General features: G+C 42.6%; 1 protein-coding gene across 1 annotated transcript in view; it reads left to right on the top strand.

Annotated features, from left to right (window-relative positions):
• Positions 1 to 19131: 19131 nt before the first annotated feature.
• CD248 (CD248 molecule) overlaps positions 19132 to 21492 on the top strand; it is a 300134-nt gene continuing 297773 nt past the window's right edge. The window contains exon 1 of the mRNA XM_082270569.1: positions 19132 to 19141. The gene's annotated coding sequence lies outside the window, so the exon portion shown is untranslated. The remainder of the gene's footprint in view (positions 19142 to 21492) is intronic.

Raw genomic sequence — 21492 nt, 5'->3', positions numbered from 1 at the left:
AATTGGGGTAGGGAGTTCCTTAGGATTGGAGAAGCTCTGGAAAAGTCCTGAAGGTGAGCATGGGAGGAGGTGACAAGGGAGCTAGAGAGTAAAGCAGGGTACACACTAGTAGAAAATCTGCCGAAAATTCCCGCCCGATGTGAAATCGTCCGATTTTCGCCTAGTGTGTACACAACTTTCAGCAGCCGATCCCGACATTTTCAACGAAAAAAAATGGAGGGACAAACACCAAAACTTTTTTCGGCCGTCTTCAGCACGACCAATTTTCGTTTAATGTGCATGCAGTACGTCCGGGAAAAATCAGCTACGAAAGACCGCGCATGATCGGAAGTTACTGACGACCCGGAAGTTTATCAGAAAAAAACAACTAAAATGGATAATTCGTATCTATCTTAAGAGGTCTTAAGAGGAACAAAGAGAACAATAAGGTTGGTATTTTGAGACTAGGCTAGTGATGTAGCTGGGGGCTAAGTTGTGGATGGCTTTGTAATTTGTTAGCATTGTGAATTGGATTAGTTGGGTGAGCAGAGTATGTCTATCTAACTTGATAAAACGGAATCAGAGTTAGTGTATGCATAGAGAATTTTTTTCTAGTTTTCGATAGAACATGAATGGTTTAAACCCCCTATCAGGTTTTCTTTGCGTTTATTTGCAGTCTGTTGCACTGGGAAGATATCTATTTACATTGTGTCCTGGGGATGTGACAGGAAATGAAAGGAAATGAAGTATTCTCTGATCTTCTGCAGATCTGCTAAATGCCGGGACATATACAGTATTCTCTTTGAATAGTCTGTACAATTCAAGGCACTCTTGTTCTGAAAGCCACAGCATGACCAGAATTGTGATCAGAGAATATCACAAAAAGGCTTTTGGATTGTCTGAAGTAAGTTGTGTAATATATGCTTCATTTCAAGGCTCCTACAGGGCAAATTTTATATTAGAATACCTGACTTCACTACAGAAGGAAACCTTTTTTTTTCTTTGCTCGGTTAAATGTCCATAGAGACTTCTTCTAAGAGATGCTGAGTCTGGCAGCTGACTCTAGATGCCAGGAAATCGTAAGACCAGAGATGTATAGTAACGAAGTAGAACTACTTAAGTACTGTACTTAAGTACCGAAATGCGGTATCTGTACTTTCCTAGAGTAGAATTTTTTTCTCCTACTTCTACTTTTACTTCACTACATTTTTTCGATGATTTCGATACTTCTACTCAAGTATTTTTTTTTTGTGCTGCATAGTTACTCGTTACTTTTAAAAAAATTACCACTGCCAGAACAGTAGATGGCAGGTTGCATAAAGCTCAAAACAATCTGTATAATGTCATTTGTAAATCAGCGCATACGAAAATAAAGTCTGTGTATAATAAAAGCTGCTATACCAAATCTTTCCAATAAAAAGAAAATATGAAACAAACAAATAAATGGTGCTACAGCGCTTAAAGTGCATCAAGAAACTACTAACAAACACAGGTTAATCATTTGAAATAATAAAAAACAATATGATGTTCAAACTTTTTACTTCTTTCTTTAATAACTACATAACACAGTACTTGTACTTCTACTTTCAGTACTTGAGTAGAATTTTTTTTTCAAAACTACTGGTACTTTTTACTTTTAGTACTTAAGTAGCAAATTTTTTGAAAAAACTACTTGCAATACTTAAGTAAAAAAAATGTTGAATACTTTAGTACTTCTACTTAAGTAACTTTTTCTGCGAGCACTTCCACTTCTACTTAAGTCACTTTTTGATCGAGCACTTGTACTTTTACTCAAGTAGAAATTTCGAGTACTTTATACAAGTCTGCGTAAGACTACAACAGGGCCTACCCGTGGCAATGATTAGAAAGAGAACAAGCAACATTTTTTTTACAGCCATATATATGTATTTTTTTTTTTTAATCAAGAAGTTTATTGAAAGATTAACACGGTAAAATTCCAGGCCAAATAGTAAGGGCCCTTTCACACGGGTGTTCCGCATGTCCGTATATCATCGTATTTTTTTGCGGATGATATACGGACATAATGTATGTCAATGGCGTTGCGGATGTCAGCGGAATACCGTCCGCTGACATACGATTTTCGTCCTTTCAGTTCTGTTCCGTTTTTTGGAATGAAACTGAACCCTATTTTTCTTCTGTTTAAAAAACGGAACGGATGCAAAATCGGATGTCAGCGGTGTCATCCGCTGACATCCGCAATGCCCATAGACATAGACCGCAAATGGATGGGATGATATGCGGACATACGGAGCGGATGACACTTGTGTCATCCACTCCGTGCATAGAAAAGAAAAAAAAAAAGTGCCGGAGCGGATCGCAATGCGGTCCGCTCCGTGTGAAAGAGCCCTAAGTGTATACAGTCAGCAATAATGGTTCGTTGAAAAATAAAGACACTGTGCATCACCATGGGTTGATTTACTAAAGACAAATAGACTGAGGATTTTGCAAAGCTGCACTCTGTGCATAGTAAATGAGGTAAAGCTTCACTTTGTAAAGAATACCCAATCATGTGCAAGGAAAATTTAAAAAATAATTCTTTTTTGCTTGCACATGATTGGATGATGGAAATCAGCAGAGCTTTTGCTCATTTACTAAGCTCTGGAGCAACTGCTCTTGCAGAGTGCAATTGCACTTTGCAAAGTGCAAAGTCTGTTTGCCTTTAGTAAATCGATCGCATAGTATCACATCTGGTAACAAATGATGAGCTACCCCCATAAAAAGAAGCACAGTCCTCCATTTACAGCAGCTATTACATACTTATAAATAGCATGGAATAACACCCTCACAAGAGGACCTGACTAGTTAAAGAAGTCAGTGGAGATGATTTACTAAAACTGGAGAGTGCAAAATCTGGTGCAGCTCTGCATAGAAACCAATCAACTTCCAGACTTTTTTGTCAAAGCTTAATTGAACAAGCTGGAGTTAGAAGCCGATTGGCTACCATGCAGAGCTGCACCAAATTTTGCACTCTCCAGTTTTAGTAAATGAATTCCTTTGAGTTACTTGCTCTAGTGGACTGAGTCCCTGTGTGTCTAGCCATGGAGCCCAGATTTTGTCAAATTTATCAGGACAGGTTCTGTGCTGGTCGATATAATTTTCCAGCCGAAAGGGCCATACACACAGGTCGAATTTTGGGCGATGTCTGACTTCTGACGAAGGGGCATCCGATCACTGTTGTCAGCCAATGGCTGAGAGCGCTGACTGGAGTGTTCTGGCGGGGGAGCTTGAGGTTAGGACTCTGTGCAGGCCAGTTAAAGCGGAGTTCCAGCCTAACCGCCCACTCACCTGTCCCACGGTCCAGCGATGCGCCGTCTTCTCCCTCTCTGCTCCGCGGCGCCGGCATCACTGATGTGGGCACCCGGCTGTGACAATTTGCGGCTTCACAGCCGGGTACGCACTGCGCATGCACGAGTTGCGCTATGCGTCGTGATTGGCCGGCAATCTTCTGGGACCTCTGACATGTCCCAGAAGATTGCAGGGAGGGAGGGAGAGAGGAGAACTTCCGCTCAGGGCGCCGCGGCGCTCCGAGCGGAAGTGGGAGCGGGTACATGTCAAAACTAGGTACCCGCTCCCCCCCCCCAAAAAAAATGACATGCCAAATGTGGCATGTCAGGGGGTTAGGACTATTTAAAGCGGAAGTTCCACGCTTTACGTTCCTCCAATCCATACTCGCTCATCCATGTCTTTATGGACATTGCTTTGTGCACTGGTGCGCAGTCATGTTGTAACAGGAAGGGGACATCCTCAAACTGTTCCCACAAAGTTGGGAACATGAAATTGTTCAGAATGTCTTGGTATTCTGATTTAACAGTTCCCTTTACTGGAACTAAGGGGCCAAGCCCAACCCTTGAAAAACAACCCCACACCATAATTCCCTCTCCACCAAATGATTTGGACCAGTGCACAAAGCAAGGTCCATAAAGACATGGATGAGCAAATTTGGGGAGGAGAAACTTGATTGGCTTGCACAGAGTCCTGACCACAACCCAATAGAACATCTTTGGGATGAATTAAAGCAGAGACTGCGAGCCAGGTCTTCTCATCCAACATCAGTGCCTGACCTCACAAATGCGCTTCTGGAAGAATGGTGAAACATTCCCATAGACACATCCCTACACCTTGTAGAAAGCCTTCCTAGAAGAGTTGAAGCAACTCAATATTGAACCCTATGGACCAAGACAAAGATGCCATTAACCGGTTGCCGACCGCCGCACGACTATATACTGCGGCGGTCAGCCCCGGCCAGGCAGAGTGACGTATCGGTACGTCACTCGCCTGTCACTGACTTGCGAGCCTATAGCGAGCGGGCGCGCGCCCGCCGAGGCGCGCGCCCGCCGCGGCTCGTTCACAGGCAAGTCAGTGCGTGTGACCGGCGGACTCGATGTCCGCCGGCCACACTACGATCGCTCCTGTGAAGGGAGAAAGACAGAGCAGCTTGTGTAAACAAGCTGCCTGTCAGTTCTCCCTGTGTAAAAGTAAAGATCTGACCGTTCTACTATGTAGAACGGTTGATCTTTGCTTTTACACCAATAGCAATGTCCCTACACAGTAGAAAGCACGCCCCTAGGACACACTTAACCCCTCCCTTCCCAATAAAGTTAACCCCTTCCCTGCCAGTGTCATTTTTGCAGTAACAGTGCATATGTATAGCACTGATTACTGCAGTAATGTCACTGGTAACCCCAAAAGTGTCAAAAATGTCAGTCAAGGGTCCGATCTGTCCGCCGCAATGTCGCAGTACCGAAAAAAAAATCGCAGATCGCCGCCATTACGCGTTAAAAAAAAAAACACCAAAAATGACAAAAATCTTTCTCTTTGTTAGTAAACGCGATAACTTTTGCGCAAACCAATCAAAATACGCTTTTTGCGATTTTTTTTACCAAACATAGGTAGCATAAAACAAATTGGCCGAAAAATGTTAAAAAATTTTGATTTTTACTTTTTTTTTTGGGGAATTTCATATAAAAAAATGTGAAAAATATTGTTATTTTTGCAAAATTTACGCTCTTTTTTTGTTTATAGCGCGTGATCAAAAAATCGCACAGGTGATCAAATACCACCAAAAGAAAGCTCTGTTTGTGGGAAAAAAAGGACGTCAAATTCGTTTAGGTACAGCGTCGCACGACCGCGCAATTGTCCATTAAAGTCACGCAGTAAAAAATCGCAAAAAAACCCCTGGTCCTTTAGCAGCCAAATCCTCCGGGGCTTAAGTGGTTAAAGTTCATGTGTGTGTGTGTAAAGGCAGGTGTCCCAATACTTTTGACTATATAGTGTATTAGTAGCAGATCCTTTAGGTCCAGTAAGTTGCAAGGTGGAGCCTCCATGGATCAGACTTGCTTTTCCAGCACATTCCACAGATGCTTAATTGGATTGAGATCTGGGGAGTTTGGAGACCAAGTCAAGACCACAAACTCATAGCTGTGTTCCCTTGAACTATTCAATCCTTTTTGCTAGTGTGTATATGTCCTCCCCTATGTACATATACTAAATAATTTAGCTATAAATGGAAGCACGTTTTTTTAAATAACATCCAAGATATCCTAACTGCTAACCTTTAACCACTTTGCCACTGCTCACTAGAGCTCTACTGCGGCAAAGTGGTTCGTTATCGTCTGGCGACGTAGACCTACGTCGCCAGACACTCCCCCTTCTCGGCGGCGCGCGCGCCGGCCGGAGGCTCGCTCCCGCTGTATTCAGTCACAGCGGGAGTCGGGCCAGGGGAGGAGCAGCGGCGATCACCGCTGCTCTTCCCCGATCGTCGGGGAATCGAGCCTGGAGATCCGCCCGCTTGTGTAAACAGAGCGGGCAGATCTCCTAAGTGACAGGCAGGGTCAGATTGCAGGGTTCAGCATAGCTGAACCTGCGATCTGTCCCTGTGTCACTCAGTCACCTCCCCCCACACATGTCAGTAAGCACCAGGCATACATTAACCCCTCCCTCTCCAATAAAATTAACCCCTTCCCTGCCAGTGTCATTTTTACAGTAACAGTGCATATTTATAGCACTGATTACTGTGGTAATGTCACTGGTAACCCCAAAAGTGTCAAAAATGTCAGTCAAGGGTCCGATCTGTCCGCCGCAATGTCGCAGTCCCGCAAAAAAAATCACAGATCACCGCCATTACTCGTTAAAAAAAAAACACCAAAAATGACATAAATATTTCCCTTAGTTAGTAAACGCAATAACTTTTGCGGTAACCAATCAAAATACGCTTATTGTGATTTTTTTTACCAAACATAGGTAGCAGAAAACAAATTGGCCAAAAATGTAAAAAAATTTTGATTTCTACATTTTTTTTTGGGGGGGGGGGGGGATTTCATATAAAAAAATGTGAAAAATACTGTTATTTTTTCAAAATTTACACTATTTTTTTGTTTATAGCGCAAAAAGTAAAATTTGCACAGGTGATCAAATACCACCAAAAGAAAGCTCTGTTTGTGGGAAAAAAAGGACGTAAGTTTCGTTTGGGTACAGTGTCGCATGACCGCGCAATTGTCAGTTAAAGTCGCACAGTGCCGAATCACAAAAAGTGGCCCAGACGTAAGACAGCAAAATCCTCCGGTGGGAAAGTGGTTAATTTACCTCCCAGCACTCCTCTGTCCACATTCTTGCCAGATCCACATTGAGTGGCCCACAGGGATTCCACACAGCCCCTCTTACAAACCCTCTGGCCAGTCCGTTACTTATGAGCAGGCACAGATAATTCCTATGGAAAGGCATTCTATTATAGATCCCAATGAAAGTAATAGTTTAAAGGCATTCCGTCATTAAAATCAAACTGGGAGTAAATGTTTCTCTGCAAAAGATAATGCTTACCTCTCCTGCAGCACACTCTGCCAAACTCCACTTTAATGATAAGTAATCTCTACTATATCCTGGAGGTATGCTGGGATTAGCAGGGGGAATCATTGAGCGAAGTGGGGACCTGGAATTGTACAGTCCCAGAATTGTTGGTTTTGAAGTGACTTTAGGTGGCGATTCCTCTTCCCTATAGTGATGTTCAATGGCACAGGCTTTCAGGGAGGTAATAATTTACTATATTCTTTGCAGGAAAAGCTTTTATTGACAGTTTGTTTTTAATGACAGAATTGCTTTACATTAGTCTCATCCACATGTGCATAAAACATTTTAGGCCATGCTGCAACCTTATTAGAAGACTTTCCACGGATCCACAAGATGGCAGCATTGCATAGTGATTTGGTGGCATTTATCTCGGCATTATCCTTGAACTGTTCTCTGATCCTTTATGAATCATACAGTTCTGGAAAGTCTAACATTAATTGTGTGTGAACAAATTTTTCATAAGCGATCCTATGTAAGAGTTTGTAATTACAAATTGGAAGTGTGAAAAGATGACAGGAGCTTTATGTACTGTATAAGTGGTGGGTCTAGCTAGACTCTGTATAGGAATCTCGTCTTAGCTGCAACTGGCTTTGGGTAAATCCTGGGCACTTGATTGACATACCTCCCAACTTTTTGAGATGGGCACAAGCGACACCTATTATCAAAAGTATGGATGCATAGGACACATCCCCTACCATGCCCCCTTAATGGAGAGTGCTTTTTGAGATGGGCACAAGGGACACCTATTATCAAAAGTATGGAGGCATAGGACACACCCTACCATGCCCCCTTAATGGAGAGTTATACTAAAAAAAAAATTAGTTAAACCCACCAGTGTTTTTTTTTTTTTCTAACACTACTATTCCTTTGTACTGGCTTTTGAAAGGCACAAATGCAGCCATTTAGAAACTGGATAAAATGTTTAGCACTGGGAAACACTTTTGAAAGAAAAATAAGCATTTTATATACAACTGTATAGATCAGACCAAATTGAGGGACAAAAGAAGAGGAACAAGGGACATTGTTCCAAATCAGGGCCAGTCCCTCAAAATCAGGGACAGTTGGGAGCTATGGATTGAGCTGGTGTCATTAGAGGATACAAAGTGATTGTCTAGTGAAAGTAACATGTTGGCTCCACCAGTAGTGCCTGTTGTTTTCTGGTTAAATCTGGCTATCTCTGGCAAGATGATAAGTGCCATGCAGGACAAGCTGTGTGCTATGTGTCTCTGCCCAGAGAGTTAAAAATAAGGTTTTCAAAATGAATTCCAGCGGTACCCTCCTGACCACACCTACTTTTAAACTACATACAAAAAAACCAAACCCCAATTTATAGCCACACCCACAAAATCACATCCCCAAACTATTTATTGCAGACTTCTGGAACAAGAGGGAGAAAGTCAAGCTATAAAGACAAAATAAACAGATTAAAAAAAAAAAAAAAACAGATTTGCATGATGCACACCTTCCTACATCAGAAGTTGAGAAAGATGGACATCCTAGAACAGAGTAAGCATATGTGCATTAGATTGTAAGCTCTTCTGAGCAGGGCCCACTTAATCCTCTTGTATTTTATTGTATTGAAATGTACTGTCTCCCTCTAATATTGTAAAGCGCTGCGTAAACTGCTGGCGCTATAGAAATCCTTAATAATAATAATATTAATAATGTGCATGGTGAATAGTGGGTATAGCCAAATTCCACCGACTATAGGGAGTGGCATTAAGGAACATGCTTAAATATGGTAAAAGCGTACTAGTGGTGCACACTACACACAAGTGCCACAGTCCTTGCAGCCACAAAATACTCTTTAACTACTGTACCATAAGTGAGAGGTTCACACACAACCTAAACCTGAAAGATTAGCTTAAAAAGAAAAAAAAAACATAGTCAAAAAGCTAACACTTTGTCTGAACCTTGCCTAAAGAAGAACTTTATTTAAATAGTTGGAAACTACTTAAAGCAGAACTAAAGCCTCCATACTTACCTGTCCAACTTCTTTTGAGTGCCGGTCTTCATTGGCCAGCAGGGGATGATGTCACTGTTGCACATGCGCCAGAGGCCATTATCCCGGCACTTGGAGATCGGACCACATGCACAGCTCAGTTTACAGTGCCAGAGGAGACGGTGAGCAGGCAGGTAAAGGGAATTTTATTGCAGAAGAGACAGTGCTTGTCTCTTCTGCAATATAAAGCTGCCTACTCACAGTTTTTTTTTTAACAGTGGGACTTTAGTTTCACTTTAACAACCAGCAACAGTTGAGACAAACACTCTGGTCAGGAGTATGTAACATATATAAGAACTTTGTTATGCACAACACAATGCATACAGTGCAGTGATCAGCAGCATAAGTCATTGTACCCCTTATATTGCTGGTCAGCAGAAAGGAAAGATGTTTGGTGTCTGTGGTTGGTGGGATGAAAAAATGCCCAGCATTGATGGTCAGCAGGAGGAGAAAAAGCCCAGTGTTGGTGGGCAGTGGAAGAAAGAAAATGGTCAGCGTTGGTGGTCACTTAGAGAAAAAAAGCCCCAATAGGGAGAAAGAAGGAGCACTGGTGCTCAATGGGGAAGGGTGGGGGGGGGGGGCACTGAGGCTCTGTGAAGAAAGAGGGGGGCACTGGTACTTTATGGAGAGAGAAGGGCACTGGTACTTTATGGAGAGAGCAGGTGGTACTTGTGCTGGTGAGCTTAGGTTTAGGGATATCGGTGTCAGTGGGAGTCATCAGTCTTCAGTAGGGGTTATTGGTGTGCAATGAATTACTTGCCAGTCCATGGTATGTATCCTGCCTCTCTGCATCGCTGCCTCTCTTTGCCTGAAAAAGCAGCAAAAGAGATAAAGCCTTGTGCAGGAATGAGCATTCCAGCACCTGGCCAGCAGAGGGACCCAGCCTGGATTCACAGGACGCTGGGATTGTTTTTTAAATCCAGGACAGTCCCAGAGAACCTGTGACTGTTGGCTGGCATCGACATGCAGTTTGTAAAGTTTGGTTGGAAAAGCATAGGCCAGAACAGGGGCATTCGTAAGGCTCTTCTTCAACTGATGGAAATCTTGCTCACACTGATCCTAAATTGATCCTAAATCAACTCTCTTGGCTTTCTGGGCCCTTGGGTTTGTCTTGCTGACATCTGTAGATCTGTGTCGTCTTCCTCATCTTCACTCTTCAACAACCTTTTTTACGGGTCAAGCTATCTTAACTAATCCCTCGGCAAATCTCCCTTAGTATGAGCAGAACCCCAGGAACAACCTCAGCTCAGTCATTAGTGGGACATGATGGCTTCTAGCGTCTTGTGGTCAGTAGCCACTCCCTCAGCAAAAGACAATGTGTCCTGGTTAAGTGACAGAAGGCTGGTAGAACTGACACTTCTCTAAAGACAACTTCCACCCATCATCATGAAGTCTCTTTAGGACCTTCTCCAGATGCTATTTTTGCTCTTCATTGGGTTCTGCCAAAGTCGATGATATTATCTAAGTACACCAGCATTTCAATCAGGTTCATGTCCCCTACTGTACTGATATGAGTCGCTGGAAGGTTGCTAGAGCTCCTGACAGGCCTTGGGGCATTCTGTTGAATTTGTAGAACCCCAGTGGACAGATAAAGGTGGTCTTCTCTTAGTCTTCTTAGTGCACGGGAATCAGGTAGTACCCACTCTTAGGTCTAGCATTCTGAACCACTTTGCCCCAGACAGGCAATGTAGAGCATCTTCTATCTGTGGTGTGTTATATTAGTCAGGGATAGTTGTCTCGTTGAGTGTGTGGTGCACTGGCTTTCACACTTTGGCAGGCTTGAACAATCGTGTTGATAGTGTTCCACTCCACCACAGCCCTTGATTCACTAATTTCTCAACATGAACTCCTATAGAGTTCAAAGGCTGAAAGGGCCCTGGAGCACTCTCATCAGGCAATGTGAAAATTGTTGTCGCCATTTACAGTCATTATTTCCATTAAAGACAGAAGTTGTCAAACAAACCTGATTTCTTTTTATGAGGAGGTAAGTAAAACCTTGGACAGAGGGGTGGCTGTGGACGTAGTATACTTGGATTTTGCAAAGCGTTTGACACAGTTCCCCACACACAGCTAATGTGTAAGGTAAAGTCTACAGGTTTGGAAAGATCAGTTTGTAATTGGATAGAAAATTGGCTAAAAGATAGAATTCAGAGAGTAGTGGTTAATGATTCTTACTCTGAATGGTCTAAGGTTATCAGTGGTGTACCCCAAGGTTCAGTGGTGGGACCCTTACTTTTTAATATCTTTATAAATGATATAGGGTCTGTGATTAAAAGTAGCATTTCAGTCTTTGCAGATGACACCAAGCTTTGCAGTGGAATAACTTCCTTACAGGATGTCTCCAACTTACAAGCTGACCTCAATGCACTGTTTCATTGGGCAACTATGTGGCAAATGAAGTTTAATGTTGATAAATGTAAAGTTATGCACTTGGGGGCTAAGAATATGCATGCATCATACATACTAGGTGGAGAAGAACTGGAGGAATCCATAGCGGAGAAGGATCTAGGTGTCCTGGTTGATCATAAGCTTAATAATAGCATGCAATTCCAAGCTGCGGTTTCCAAAGCAAACAAAGTCCTTTCTTGTATTAAAGGAGGCAAGGACTCCAGAGAGAGAGAGATGTAATTTTGTCCCTGTACAAATCATTAGTAAGACCTCATCTGGAATATGCAGTTCAGTTTTGGGCACCAGTTCTTAAAAAGGATATCGGGGAACTGGAGAAAGTGCAGAGAAGGGTAACCAAACTGATGTGAGGCATGGAGTAGCTCAGCTATGAGAAAAGATTAGAGGAACTGAATTTATTCTCTCTTGAGAAGAGGAGATTAAGGGGGATATGATCGAGTATAAACACATAAGGGGTCCATATAGTGAACTTGGTGTTGAGTTGTTCACTTTAATGTCAACACAGAGGACAAGGGGGCACTCTTTACGTCTAGAGGAAAACAGATTTTGTCTCCAAATACGGAAAGGTTTCTTCACCGTAAGAGCTGTGACATTGTGGAATAGACTCCCTCCAGTGGTGGTTCTGGCTAGCTCACTAGATTGCTTTAAAAAAAGGCCTTGATTCTTTCTTGGGTGTACTTAATATAAGTGGGTACTAATATTTTTTTTAGGTAAAGTTTATCCAGGGAATATCCGATTTCCTCTAGGGGGATCAGGAAGGATTTTTTTTCCCCTGCTGTAGCAAATTGGATCATGCTTTGCTGGGGTTTTTTCACCTTCCTCTGGATCAACAGCGGGTATAGGATTGTGTATATGGGATTGTATGGTTGGGTTTTCAATACCGTTTTTTTTTTGTTGGTTGAAGCAGATGGACTTGTGTCTTTTTTCAACCTGACTAACTATGTAACTATGTAACTGGGCCATATGGGTTTTCAAGAGATCAATTTCAGGGCTGCCAAGAGCTGCACCAGCCACTCTAATCTTCTCTCCTCTTTGTTCTCTGGCATGGATTCCTCTTCTTTAACAGTGCTGATTAAATCAGGATACTTCAAGATTCCACCATCTCCTTGAGTTTTCAGCTGAATCATGATAGGATCTAAGGCCTGAGCTCACCTTAAAACCTTTTGTGACTATACTTAATTTACTGATCTAGTGTCTATAAATTTCTTTGATGATGCATTATCTTGTCAAGATGCCTGATGTATTTGGACAGCTTCTCCCCTTCATTCTGGTAGGTTTGTTCAAACTGGTACATGAAGTTAAGCCCCATACACACGTGCAGATTATCTGCAGACTTTTGTCTGCAGACTTACCTTTTCTATGTAGTGCAAGGGCCTGCCGGATTGCATACAAATTGAAAGTGTTTAGGTTTGACCTCATATTATATGGTTTTGGTTAGTCTGCAGACAAAAGTCTGCAGATAATCTGCAGGTGTGTATGGGGCATTAGAAGCCTTCTCTGTTCTCCTTAACACAACTTGAAGGATACTTAAGTAATTGTAGGAAGAAAAGTCCTGTTTGCCGAGATTTAGGTTGCAAATCCCCTAAGTAGGGCTATCACCTGATGTGTGTACGGAAACGCATTGGCAGGGACCTACGTGCTGACGTCACGCTGCCGCTTTCAGTCCGGCCAAGTTTGTTTATGTGATACCAACTTTTTATTGGAATCTTTAATGAGCCATTTCTATAAATAAATACTACACTATATTAAGCATTCTTTGGCTGAATATAGTGTAGCTGAGCTTTTCTATATAGCTTTTGACCATACTGATGTGTCCTGTAATGTGGAGTGCAGAGGCCGAGTGGAATGCCTCTGGGTGATCTCTGTACATTGCAAGAATTATAACAACCTTAGTTGCAGATTCCTACCTTTTGTTATTCTGAAAAAAATATCTGTTTGTTCCTCTGTGCCTCTGTGCTGAGCAGGTCTAATGGAAGTGGTCTCATAATTATTAGTCAGCTGTGCAGCTAATGAGGAAATCTGCTGGGTTTGCATCACTTTAGATGTGTTCCTATATGGACTATCTCACCAACATTTTAATTTTTATTGTAGAGGATGCCTGAAATCTAACTTCTATCTTAGGCATACTTCTAGGAAAATTAGTGAGCCAATCACACAAGCAGGAAATTATGTTTCCTGGGTGTGTTCAGTACACATTCTGTGTACAGAACAACTCCAATTAGCCATATTGAATTGCATTTTCAGAAAATTACAGCAGTTGCACTTTAAAAAGGAAAGGTCATTTTTAGCAAAATTCAATTACAATATGACTTGTGTCGCAATTGTATACATTATAATATTTTATCTTTATTTGCTATTTTTTTGCCTGTGAAAGTGGAGTTACCTTCTAAAGCTTTGGAGAATTGTTATTGTATGTGTTTTGCATATTTCTGGTGAGTGCATAAGGGGTGGATAATTTAGTGTCACCCTTTGTTATCTGAAACTGGTGGAGTATCCCTTCCAAGTTTGAAGGCTCATTGAAGTACCAATATTCATTGGACTTTTTTCAACGACTTACTGTTGGTATTATTATCACAACATTGTGTTGTTTTTACATTTTGAGCGCTGCACTTCTATTTGTCTGTTATCTTTTGAGGCAGGCCCTCTTAGACCCCATTCACACTGAAGCGGCACGACTTGTGCACGACTTCGGGGGCGACCTGTGAAGTCCCGTCCACCGCGACTTCGGCGCGACTTGCACGGACTTCACATAATGGAAGTCAATGCAAGTCGCCTCCAGGTCGCCCCGAAGTAGTACAGGACCCTTTTTCTAAGTCGGAGCGACTTGTGTCGCTCCTATTAGAACAGGTCCTGTAGCAGTCAATGGACCGCGAGGGACCACGACTTGTCAGGCTGACAAGTCGTCTGACAAGTCGCAGTAGTGTGAATGGAGCCTTAAACTCTCAGTGATTCTGTCATTTTTTTCATCCAAGGCTTGCATAGCTTGCTCCAGCCACTCATTAAAACCCTCCTCACTGACAGGCATTGCCTGGTTTCCTGAAAAGACCCTCAGTTTCAGTTACCTGGACTTAGTGTGCATTGGGGTATTCTTCTGGTACTTCACCATGAAATCCCCCAGAGTGGCAATGAATTCAGGCCCTATCATGGCCACAGGTGCTGGCTGAGTGGTTCCTTTTGTCAGAATCAACTGACTTGAACTCTGTGGTTTGGCATCTGGCACTTAGCTGAACCCGGTGGGCTTTAATGTCATTAGTCAGCTGCAGCCTGGAATTCCAGGCAGGGACCCCCCCCCCCCCCTTCTCTACTTCAGAAGTACATAGGTGTAAGATCAATTGATCATGTCCAGTGTGAACACCCGGTCAGGAACTATTGCTGTCACTGCTTGTCGGATTTTCTCTTCTGTCCAGGTGTCTCTGGGGACATTGACCACTATGTTCAACTTCCAATGGACATTTGCTATTTACACCACTGGTTTGTGGCAGCAAGATCCATGATGACTGTCTCTAGCTAATTGTCTTGGTGGCTTGCAGAACAGAAGTATCCCAAGCAAGCCCCCACTTTAGCACTCACCTCCACAGGAGCTGCTTGGTCTGATAAGTTCTCTGATCTGCCATGACTCTGTAAACTGCTCCATCTGGTCTGACACCTCTGGTTGTACCTTAAGTATTGGTATACCACCACACTATATATATTAGCACACGGAAAATAGACCACAAGCTACCTATTAGTAGGTAATGTGAATATATTGTTGCAAGCCAGGTAAACACAATGAGCAAAAGCAATAATCAGCCTAACAATGAAAGAATATAAATGGCAATGAAAAGTCTTAAAGTAACTCTCTGCAATACCCAATCAAAAAGTGCCCCAGAGTGCACTCTGTGGTTATACCCCAGGATGTGGATATGCGTTCCTGAATAGGGTATCCCTGGAAGGGGTTTTTATGATATCTGTCACCCAATTTGCAATCTTCAGCCCGCTGATGTTGGGGCCCAATCTGTACAGTTGTACACTTGTTACTGTCTCTTTAAAACTGCACTGCATGCCCATATTGGCTGAGGGAGGAAGGGGGGTTGGATATAGGAGCACAATGTGGGAAGGGTAGAATGCCTGGCTCGTCCCCCTAAATTATTATTATTAGTCTGCACATCTTTTCAGTTTGGTTTTTCTTTTGTTATATTGGGGTTTTGTTTTTGTTTTTTTCTTCTCTTATTTTTCATTCTCCCCACTACCATAGGAAGATGTGGGTGGTTGGGGACATGGCGGGGGGGGGGGGGGGGTGATGGGCAGTGGGCCAGGGACTAGGCGGAGATGCCAGGTAGACCCTAGACCATAGTTGGGAGGAAGATCAGGAAAAGGTACTTTGAAGAGGGTTTCCCCTGCCTCCAACTTGTCTCTTGCCTCCCTTTTTATTTTTTTTGTGGTTTTCGGGGAAGAAGTGGGATATGCTGTATATGGATGTAAGGATATGCTTCTAGGAGATACACCTTGTATTATATATTTATTATATGTTTGCAACTATATATATATATATATCTATACAGTATCTCACAAAAGTGCACCCCTCACATTTTTGTAAATATTTTATTATATCTTTTCATGTGACAACACTGAAGAAATGACACTTTGCTACAATGTAAAGTAGTGAGTTTACAGCTTGTATAACAGTGTACATTTGCTGTCCTCTCAAAATATTTCAACACACCGCCATTAATGTCTAAACCGCTGGCAACAAAAGTGAGTACACCCCTACATGAAAATGTCCTAATTGGGCCCAATTAGCCATTTTCCCTCCCCTGTGTCATGTGACTCGTTTGTGTTACAAGTTCTCAGGTGTGAATGGGGAGTAGGTGTGTTAAATTTGGTCGAAGGAGAAAAAGTGTCAACACAGGATGACACTGTGGACACTTAAATTAATACGTGCCACGTCCTATTCAAAATGTTTATGGAGGGGATAGGGACAATGGACTTTATTGGCATTGACAACCAGACAATTATGTCATAAAAATCAAAATATTTTATTGAGAAATCATTAAAAGACATATATACGTATGAATACCACCACAAGTGCAAAACAAGAAAAATCAAAAAACATTCACATACAAATTCAAAAAACACACATTAAAAGGCATGTATAACCTTGATAGCCATAGCCTCTAAAAGCCCTCTACATAAACCAAGTATACCGTGATGGGGCTGTACAAACTAAAAGCTGTGGAAAAGCCCTAGGGCTGTTTCTGGTATGGTAATATGAAGCTGTTTCTGTTTCCTTTTCATACCCTGTGTATCTTTCCCCTCAAGGTTCTCTATATATTGCTCTATACCAACATCCCTTCTTTTTCTAGTAATTAGTATTTAATGTCTCTATACTGGCTCCCCATTTTTGGAGCTCTTCTGGCGATTCTAGCCTTTCTTGGTTCTTAAATGCCTTTGCCTGCGGATCTAGCATACTGACGTAGCTGTTCCGCTTTCTTGCCTGGAGGTGCGGCTGGTGGCGCCGTCACCTCACAGGGGCTTTGCCTCCCCTCCCATTTCCGCTTAGGGATTTCCCTATGCTTTCCATCTAGTGCGGATCCTGGTTTGGGGTAGCCCGGGGATGTGTGTGGGAGACCTCCGCCCTCTTCACTCCCCCGATCCTCATGTCAGTGGGCGGCGTGTCATGAGAGGATGACGCGTTCGTCTCTCAGACCCGCCCTCTCTTCTGCTGCGCCGGTCATTGGGCATCTGTGTTATGCCCGCCCGAGCAGCAACGGCGGGCGGTCCTCTTGCCGGACTGCATTGACGTCACACGCCATTCTGGCGTGTTGACTCACGCAGTTGGGGGATATTTAGCCCAGACCGAAGCGAGCATTCGGTCTGGAGCTCTTCTGAGGTCACGGCCGTTCCAGCAGGCGCTCCCCCCGGATGCAGGTCAAGCTCTACTAACGTAATTACAGGTCAGTACTGGGCACTGTACTTGGGATAGTGCCTATTGTGTATGCCTTCTTTTCCTTTATTTGGTCCCTCCTTCTGTGGGATATGGATATACTCCTTCCCTGTTTTTTGGTGGATATATACTTTGCCTTAAATAAATCCTCCTTCTCTCCTATACATTGTACCCCCAGGAGTTGGTGCCCTACTTACTAGTAAAGGGACTCTCTGGCACACAGAATAAATATCAGCATACAATCTACCTAGACATCCGGGGTGGTTACGTTGTACTATAGATTTTGAGGTACGTTTTTTCTGGTTTACTCCCTCATCCTTCTTTTTCCTTCTCCCTCCTGCCTTCCCTATATTGAATGAACAGGCTTCAATATGGCACATTCTGACATATGTATACTACATAAGCAGGTCTTTGCTGTACACTGCTCCCCTGCTGCCTTGCTGTTTTTTCCATCAATATATGTTCATATCTTTTGATTGCGGTATTACCCTGGTTTATTGGCTCTGCTTACAGGGAATTCTGAATTACCCTTTCTGGAATCTGTTTGTTGACTGCATTTAGGGGAAACAGCATCCAGCTGTATATTTCGTGACCTTACTCACATTACCTTATTTGAATGGGTAAGAAATTGGATTTTAATATTCCTGCTCCTATACATACTTACCAATATACTCTTTACTAAGTATGAGGGATTTCCTCCTTCTTTATCTTTTTCCTTTCTTCCTGTCTTTCTTAATTATTATTAATTATTACACTCCTGTTTCTTTTTTATCACATCAAGGACCGTGTTCCTAAATATCCCCCCACCTCCTTCACACACACCCCTCTCCGTTGTGTTTGGGGCGTGGCTTGAGGCAAATTTTCGGACGGCTGCTCCTTTCTGTCTGCTTTGCAGGCTCAGGCATTTGAACCTTTTTTAATTGAGAATAGTGCCCCTTGTGCACTGTGTTATCAACATTGTTATATTGGTAAGTTAAAAATATAATCAATCCATCTAGTCAGGTCTTTGCAATTATGGATATTATCAGATCATGTGTTTTGTCTTCTCCCATCCCTTGTCCCTCCTTTCACTCCTCATTTCCCACTTCTTCCCCTCCTTCCCCCTTTCTCTCCCTTTTCTTCCCCCCCCTTCCCTTCTCTTCCCCCCCCCTCCCCTCTTCTTTCCCTCTTTTTTCCCTCCTTTTTTCCCCCCTCCCTTCTCTCTTTCCCTTCTCCTTGGAAGGCGACAACACATAGATATGTATGTACTTATTTGGTTTAATGTCATATGTATTCAATTCTAAACTTGTTTCTTTTTATACTTTTGTAGAATTGTTCAGCTAATATTTAAACTCCTGAAGAAGCGCTAAACGCGCGAAACATGTAGAGTTTGTTTCTGACCGAATTTATTACCCAATACCAAGCCTCTCTACCTCTACTGTTGATGAATCTGCCTACTAGCTTCATATTACCATACCAGAAACAGCCCTAGGGCTTTTCCACAGCTTTTAGTTTGTACAGCCCCATCACGGTATACTTGGTTTATGTAGAGGGCTTTTAGAGGCTATGGCTATCAAGGTTATACATGCCTTTTAATGTGTGTTTTTTGAATTTGTATGTGAATGTTTTTTGATTTTTCTTGTTTTGCACTTGTGGTGGTATTCATACGTATATATGTCTTTTAATGATTTCTCAATAAAATATTTTGATTTTTATGACATAATTGTCTGGTTGTCAGTGCCAATAAAGTCCATTGTCCCTATCCCCTCCATAAACGTGTTAAATTTGGTATTATCGCTCTCAGTCTCCCCACTCTTCCACTTTTCAGTGGAAGTTCAACATGGCACCTCATGGCAAAGACCTCTCTGGAGGAGCGCAGGGTCTCTAACATCCACCAGCTCCATGATATCGTCATGGAGGAGTGGAAAAGGACTCCATTGGCAACCCGTGACATTCTGGTGAACTGCATGCCCAAGAGGGTTAAATCAGTGCTGGAAAATAATGGTGGCCACACAAAATATTGACATTTTGGACCCAGTTTGGACATTTTCACTTTGGGGTGTACTCACTTTTGTTGCCAGCAGTTTAGACATGGATGGATGTGTGTTGAGTTATTTTGAGGGGGCAGCAAATTTACACTGTTATACAAGCTGTACACTGTAATGTTCTGGTACCTCTGGTACCCTTGTCTCCATATTTCTCCATTCCTAATTGCGTCCCATCTTGTGTAACAAGGGACGCATATACCTTTAAGACCGGATGACATCATTGCCGAGCGCCGCTATGAGCGGCTATTTCAATCGCCGGTTTGCTCTCACTCATCGCTCGTTCAACCGCCATGGTTGGAGCGTCCCGCTGTCTGAAGTCAGCATACCAGTTCGACACGTTCCTGTATCTCGCTACCTGAACCTGTTTTCGGATCCTGTGTTTCGCCACCCGATCACCCCTGGCATGCTGTTTTCACCTTCACCGCATGTTCACCGCACCTACTCCTGTGAAGTCGGAGCTGCTGACATTTTCCCTTGCTGAACTGAAGCCGGAAACCTCGCTGGTGATCCGTATCTCGCTACGGGATCACCCCTCTCCAACGGACACTGTTACTCCTAAACCTATCTAAGTTATAAGTACCCCGCAGGGGATTCTTACTAACCAATCTCCTACTGTCATCTACTGCAATTACCAAGACTATCTGTATCTATCTATTCACTATCATCTGCATAGACTGTTAGCTCTTGGGACTACCTTCAACTATCCTTGCACTAGGTTACTCTGTCTAAGTATACTCCATCTGTGTCCTCTTACCATCTGCACTATACTTGACATCAGAACCTATCTGCTTTACCATCACCTGCAACTCTCCTAATACTACTTCTAGTGCTCACCATACAATAGCCTGTCTCTCATCTATATATCCTCATATATTCTATCCCTCCATTAACATCTATTAATATATATATGGTATATAACAGGCTGTACACGGTGATGAAGTCCTGAGAGTTGGATATGTTTGTTCAACAGATTCTCTACAAGGCTACTGAGTGTAATAATTCTGCAGCTGTAAATCCATCCACTAACAAAAACGCATGAACGTTACATACACTCACTACTTTACATTGTAGCAAAGTGTCATTTCCTCAGTGTTGTCACATGAAAAGATATAATAAAATATTTACAAAAATGTGAGAAGTGTACTCACTTTTGTGACATACTGTACAAGTATCAAAACATAAGTATCATTTGTAGAGAAATATCCTTCCGGTAACCTGAACTGCCAGGTCAAATTTTTGCCAAAAACACGGCTTCTTCAAGACCCAATGTGCACAGTAGAGCTACACTAGAAGCATAGTTAAAAAACAGCATGGTCATATATACTTCGTGGCAATATAGAAATGTCCCGTACCCAAAGGACAGGTCCCCTGGCAAACACTAGGTTAATGTGGGAGAAGATTTTGTATGCTGCCAAGTGACAAGGGGTTCCTCCATCACTAGATATCCGTGAAATGCGATGCCCAGATCAAAATCATACCTTGATTATGTTAATCATGATGCCCGATTTGCATAGATGACATGAACCTATAACCAAAAGTCCCACATTATATTAAATTAGACCTTTACCGAGAGACATATGTAGGTTGCCATTGTGAACCTCCTTCTGAAATGCTAGCTGGTCTCTATCTTCAAATTGTAAACCACTAACTAGGAGAAGAAGTATGTAAATCAAGAAACTCTGATTGAAGTTTGTGCTCCCAATCTGCATCCTGGTCATTGGTGTAGAAATGATTGAAGTTAATAAATTATCTGAAGTGATGGCTCTTGTTAGTTAATACAAAGTTTATAACCAGTAAGAAACATCACTTTAAAGAAAACCTTTCCTGAGAGAAACATGGAAGCTTCTGTTGCTGACCTCCACCTGAAAATGCTAGCAGCGGTTATGTTAATGCACTAGCTTCAATACCTTATAAGTTGCTGATCTGGAACACATATAGAGATCAGAAAAACTCAAAAGTCCTTGGTTGCACATTTGTTCTAAGTCAGTGGCTTGAAATGTTGAGGCAAGAGGGTCAACATGACAGCCAGTGTCCATATTTCTCTCTTGACAGATTTCCTTTAAGACCTAAGGACTAATGCCTCGTACACACACGCATCGATAGTTGGCCGTGAATTTTCGGCCAACGTCCGATCAGCCGATTTTCGGCTTGTTAGTATGATGCTTTCGACAACCGACTCCGACTTTTCGGCCGAATAAAATCTGGTGTGCAGGCTATAAAATTTTTGTTAGCCGTCAACATAACGGCCGATTTTCCATCAGTCAGTACAGACTTCGGCAGACAAAAATCTG

The sequence above is a fragment of the Pelophylax lessonae genome, assembly GCF_965119305.1.
Source record: "Pelophylax lessonae genome assembly, chromosome: 10".
Lineage (NCBI taxonomy): Eukaryota > Metazoa > Chordata > Amphibia > Anura > Ranidae > Pelophylax > Pelophylax lessonae.
This window is presented reverse-complemented; position numbering and strand designations above follow the sequence as displayed.